Genomic DNA, 6,817 nt, shown 5'->3' on the forward strand with positions numbered 1-6,817 from the left:
GCTTCAGAGCATGCTCAGGATAGTGAAAACAAAGTTTCCAGCTACGGTTATTGTCTTTGATGTGGTTTCAAGTGAGGGCTAGATCCTGCCACCTCACATCTTCGAAGACGGCTTGAAAGTCAACACCAAAGTGTACCTGGGTGTGCTGAAGAGTGTGATGATCCCTTGGTTAAATCAAGTGGCTACTGGCAGACCCTGGGTGTGGCAGCAGGACTCGGCGCCAGTCCACAAGTCCAAAGAGACCCAGGCTTGGTTTCAGAAGGAGTGCTATGATTTTGTATCCTTCTCTCACAGGCCTGCTCTTACCCAGACCTGAATCTGCGTGATTACTTCGTTTGGTCATACGTTGAGAACATCACCAACATGACCTCCCACATCATTAAAGCCAGTCTGATCACTACCATCTGCCAAGTATTCGCTAAGCTCCCGCCTGTGAATGTGAAAGAGGCATACTCCCAGTTCTAGATCCATATCAAGGTGTTGATTGAAGCTGATACTTGCAATGTAATTGAAAATTTATCTTTGAATTTTTATCATTATATAAATATTCTATTCTATTTTTCTATTTAATAACATTCTTAAATTCTTCACGTTGTAAAGGAGATAACTCGGTTATTAAATTTTTATCAATTTACCAATTTCTCTAAGTTTTAGGCATTCATATTTCAATATTTTGATTTTAGTGTTTATTAATCAGCCTCGTTTAATTTAACATTAACTTCTTTATGCCAATTTCATTTTAGTTTCTCATTTATTTTTAACTTTATATTTTGATTAAATTTATTTAATCCATCTTAGCCTGTTTCAATATTTTGTAGTTATTTAATATTAGATTTTTTCCCCATTCTTATGCTGTTGAAATTACTTGTGTGTAATTTTATTATCTGTAATGATTACTAAAACCAAAACTACTATTTCTTCTATTTAGCTTATAATTGTTTTATTTCCTATATGTTAAGTTGAAGATCTACTAATTTATTTATTGCACAATTTAAAAATCTTAACATTAAATTTAAACATTCTCTTTACACACTTGCATTTCACTCTCAATATATTCTGTAACTTTTCCTTTCTAAATTTATTTCACTCAGGTTTTAGGCGTGATAACAGGAATTTATTTCTATGAGGGAATTTATTTCTATGTTTAAAATTTCTTCTTTAGAATTTTCTATGTGATATGCTTCAAGTAAGCACAGATTACATTTTATGATTTACTCCGTTTATACTTTCTAGGCTTTTCTACTATTGACCATTTTAATTGAAACTCTTTTTTATTTTTACGTAGTTCCCTAACCCAATCACCTGACACAGTTGTGTTCCTCTTTTTTTAATAATTATTTTTGTCCTCATTTCTATTATTATCCACATTCTTATTTGCTTTATTCTCAGGTTCAATTTTAAATTTGATGCAACATGGCATTTCTTCTGCCTTTCATGGATGATATTGTGTAGTTTGTTCCGCTACTTTTATTATTCACCTCTTTTATTTATTTGATTTTTTCACGATATCCTGATCTTATTAAAGCTTTATTATAATAATCCTTCATCAGAATAAGGATTATTATAATTAAGCTTACTTCCATATTAGAATATTTTCATATTTATTTTTATATATGAAGAATCTGAATATATATATATAGGATTGCAATTACGCATGTGGTGTCACAGATCTTGGGAGCTGCTGAAGATTGTATACTGAACCCTCATTCATCGTCTTCGATGAGAGAATCCACCATATATATATATATATATATACACAAATCTTATAAATATTTTTTACCAAAAATTTTTTTATATATTTAAATTTTTCGGTAATGTTCATATTGCAATAAAATCAAATTCAATATTAATTGACTCAATTAATTAAGCTTCATGATTATCGGTTTTCATAATCGAACATGTGTATATTTTAGCAAAAAAATCAAGACAACAAAATATAAAGTAAAAACATCAGATGGTGTATTTCCTTATGTGTTACAATTGAATGGGCATAATTTTTTTATGCATACGAATATGGCTACACATTTACAAAACATATTTTGATCATAATTATAGAATTTTTAGTGTCTACTTTTCAGAATTCACCTTTAAAAGAATCACTTTCTTCCGCGATGGACAAACACAATGCGAACATACTTCAACATAAAAAAAGATTTTCTCTTTATTTTTCTTTTCTTAACACCATCACTAACACTAAAACGTCACATTCTTTTCAGTGTTTCACATGAAAACCTCCTGAATGCAATACCATCATCACAAAGTCGGTTAATAGCGTTCAAAGAAAATCTCTATACATAGTATTCTTGATATAAATTCGGCAGCAGGTTCAAGTAATTATGCCTCCTCCACCTCATTTCTCAGTGACAAATATTTATTGAAGTGAACGATCCAGTTGATTTCCCTTGGAAATGTTTTTAAAAGACAAGTATCAATCTTTGGTCTTATGTTCCTTTTTAAAACGGCTTTAATTATAACATCACCCCAAATTCTGTGTTATAAAATTTTCTGATTTTTGTGTTGCGCTCAAATTCTCCTCAAAATCCTTTCATTTGATTCACCTCCACCTAAAATTTGTAGTATTCTTTATTGGAGAAGTTATTCCGAATAAAAGGCCAAGCTAAGAGAAACATGCGAGAAAGTGATAAGAATATTCTTGAGAGAAAAAAGTAGACCTTGCGATGATGATGATGATGATGATGATGATGATGATGATGATGATGATGATGATGATGATGATGATGATGATGATGATGATGATGATGATGATTGCACAGTTTTGTCCCTGATTAAATGTTGACTGGTGGCCATCAAGTTGACATAAATAGTCATGATATAACTGCATCAATGAAGAATAATTATGATCCATAGAACATAACTGACATCATCATACAAATATCGAATGTTCAATTAAATCAATTAATCAATAAAGTCAACAATGTTTAGTCCTTCAACACCTTATATTCCTAATTCATGTAATGGTTTTTCAAGGGCAAACCAATGAACTCAAATGCCACTTATTCACAAGTGATGACCTTTGCAACAAAAAGTGTGCTTTCTTCATGCTAAGGAGTTACATATATTTGCATATCAGATTCGAGCTAAATTGCCCTTCAATGACAATTTTTCTTCCTATGAGTTTGTGTGATATTTGAATGACCAAATGAAGTCATGATGAGAGAGAGGAAGGAGAAGGGGTTAAAAGGAAAGAGAAAGTGAAGAGAAAAACTGTTAAAAAGAGAAGGAGGAGTGCACACATGGTAATTTTCTCTTCGTTCATGCCATTTTACTTCAATTGATGGTTACATTTAAAACGTGTTTAGCTAACCACCCTGAATAAGAAAACGTATAAAATAAAAATGAAAAATAACGAGAAAAATAGTCTAGTATGGAAGTAAGCTTCATCATAATAATCCTTATTCTTATCCAAGATTATTATAATAAAGCTTTAATAAGATCAGGATATCGTGAAAAAAATCAAATGAATAAAAGAGGTGAATAATAATAAGAATAGCAAATAAAGGAAGAAAAAATGCTAAGAATAAAAATAGGCATAAAATAATTAAGAAGAATAAAAAGAATGAAATTAAAAATAATGAAGAAGTATATAATGGTAATAATAATATTAAGAATAGGAGAAAAAAAATAGATGCGAAAAAACAAGTCTCATTTAATCCGCCATTTAGTGAACATATTGGAAATGGGTGTATAATGAATTTATAACTTAAAATATAATGAATTTATAACTTAAAACATTGCAGCATTAAGAAGTTTTTTTTTTTAAATTCAATTTACAACATTATACAATCAATTCTTAATGTTGCAATGTTTAAAGTTATAAATTTATTATATTTTTTACTAGAATATCATGTCCTTTTCTTTTCCAGTTTTAACAACTAGTCCTTCACTTTTCAATGTTTAAGCTTAACCATATTACTTTTCATGCTCGCATTTTTCTATTGTAATCTATGATTTTTCCAGGCTTGCAGTAAATTCACTTGTTCTTTGTTTAATTTCAGTCTTCTTTTTTTGTCCCCATAAACATAACATACACATATATAATAATAATGTATGGCACTCGTCTGCTTTCAATAAAATTATATTTCTTTCATTCTTTCATTCTCTCTGTTTCACTTGTTACTTTTCTTTTCGCAAGAGCGGTGAATTGTTAGCAACAGTAGTCTCTGAATCGACGGTATTGCTATGGAAACCAGTTACTTTCTTTTTTTTAAGATTTTGAACACCAGTAAATTCATCATGACTTTTGTTTTATTGAACGAAAATTGAAAAAAATGTTATTCACAATATAGCTGAGAAGGTGATCTATAAACTGTAATAATTGTTTGAAATTTGGTCCAAAAATGAGTGAGCGGTGGAGCTTTAAAGCAGTTGTAAATGACTAAAACTGCCACTTAGCCATATATTTAAATACGATAGTGTTTGAATGAAACACAAAACGTTATATATATATATATATATATATATATATATATATATATATATATATATATATATATATATATATATATTAGAGATTTAGAAGTATCCATCATTAATTTCGGAAAAAATTTCCTTTTCAAATGGTGGGCGTAACAGATCAATTCAAAGCATGCTAGATGATGATTATAATCTCATGGAAATAAATAAATTAACAATTCCCAAGGAATTTCATCCCAATGTCCCCCTCCCCACCTATCTTCCTACTCCTGGCAACACTAACCTAAACACCCAGCTGCCCACTGGGAGTGCACCACACCGCACCCCACCTTCCCTCCTCTCTCACATCCTACCCCTACTCTATCCTTCAATAGCTGACCGGACACAGCCCACTAGCGACTTACGTGACCTAGATAAACCTAGACACCCCAAATATCAGCAGAAAAAAATAAATAAATAATAGTATAATGATAAAGACAACAAAATAGAGAACATACAAAATTAAAAAAACTAAAGCAACAAGTTATAACCCCCCCCAAAAAAAAGACAAATAGATAAATAGAAATGAATTGATGACTCATGAAATAAATAAAAATTATAAACATGTTAATTACCTAATCAGATCATACATAAATCCCCTACTCACATTTGCTCCGAGGCCCCACATAGCTACCCAACTTCCACTCCATCATCTAGCATGCTTTGAATCGATCTGTTACGCCCACCATTTGAAAAGGGAATTTTTTTCCAAAATTAATAATGGATATTGTCGCAGACATAACAAGTAAGACATTTTACCTAATACAACTGAATAAATATATGTATATATAAACATATGTGTATGTACTTATTGATTTGTAAATCGCCACTTGTTCTCATCTTCTCTTACCAACAACGACTATATTTCATTCCTCGCATTGGGATAACCTTCTAAATCTCTACTACATACCTATCCCACACAATGCTTCAAGCAAACTACATATCAATCCTATTTATATATATATATATATATATATATATATATATATATATATATATATATATATATTCTTGGAGAAAGATTTCTGCCTCAACAGAAAAATATTCAACAAAATATTTAACCGGAAAATTATTTTACCGGACACTATTAATATTAAACTATAAAAAGGAAGATACTAGAATTTAAAATAAAAATAATATTTTATTTAGACTCAATCAGATATGCCTTATGCACTAATAAAAATGCAATTGGCATTTTGTTACACTTTTTAAGATTTAAAATATTTATGCATTTTCTCTTTATAAAACGCGATTATTATATTGCTTATAATATTTTGACGGAAGAAATAAAATTAATTGCATATAAAACATTAGTGTGCATAATAGCTGTTTTTATATTGAAATTTATGCGAAAAATATGGGGGGGGGGATTGAAATTTATAATTTTCGAATTAATTCGCCAAGGGGTGTAATGTTCAAATAAAAATCTATTTATTTGAACACGCAAATATTTCATTTCAGTAGAAAAAGTACTAGTCACTTTTCAAAGTTCTTAGTGTTTTGTTGACATTCATTACAATGTCTGAGCATTTAAATTGCTGGCGACCATCAGTAGGACGGAGTTGAATAACATTTCTTAGTGGAATTTTATAAACCAGCACAGTTTGGAATCCACGGTCAGCTTTAAAGGAGCAATTGCATTCACTATCTTGTAGTCTTTAGCTGTGTTTTTTGCGTATTTTAATCCATTTCAGGGTTTTATTTTTTTCAAAATTAAATAATTGTTTTGCACTGTCAGGGCAATTGTTTATCAAACATTACCAAAATGCAATAGCATCTTCTTGTTGGCCACTATTAAAAACACATTCAATTGATTCTTTTAGGTCAGAGTGCCAGAGACAAGCAATGTTTTTAATGATGTTAGACAACAAGGGAAGGTGGTGAATTGTTAGAAAAACATTTCTTTCGTTGATCAATTTCAAGTCCAAAATATTTGGAGAATTTGAATTGTCAATTTTTGGCATGATCTATAACGATTTTTTCGTTTGTAAATCTGTTTGTACAATGACAAACTGGGAGCCTTGACAGAGCAAGGAGGAAGTACTGACAAATCAACTTTGTCTCCTTTGGCCCGCAATCTGTTATATTTTTGCACTTTTGTCATACATTTTAAATTTATGAGGGTCAAAGTCAATCAAATAGACATTGCACAGCTAACTGTTGGTGAATAAAGACTAATTGCAAGTAGCTAGTAGTTGCAAGTAGTATGAATAATCTTGCATATCCAAGTATGGTTCTCAAATGTTTTATTCTGTCCTTTGACAATGGTTCATATTTAGGTGTAGAACCATGCTGCACATTTAGTTGAAAGACTCCATGTGTGTTAATCACTTTTATAATTTCT

The sequence above is a fragment of the Euprymna scolopes genome, chromosome 25, assembly GCF_053919585.1.
Source record: "Euprymna scolopes isolate OS-2025 chromosome 25, ASM5391958v1, whole genome shotgun sequence".
Taxonomy (NCBI): domain Eukaryota; kingdom Metazoa; phylum Mollusca; class Cephalopoda; order Sepiida; family Sepiolidae; genus Euprymna; species Euprymna scolopes.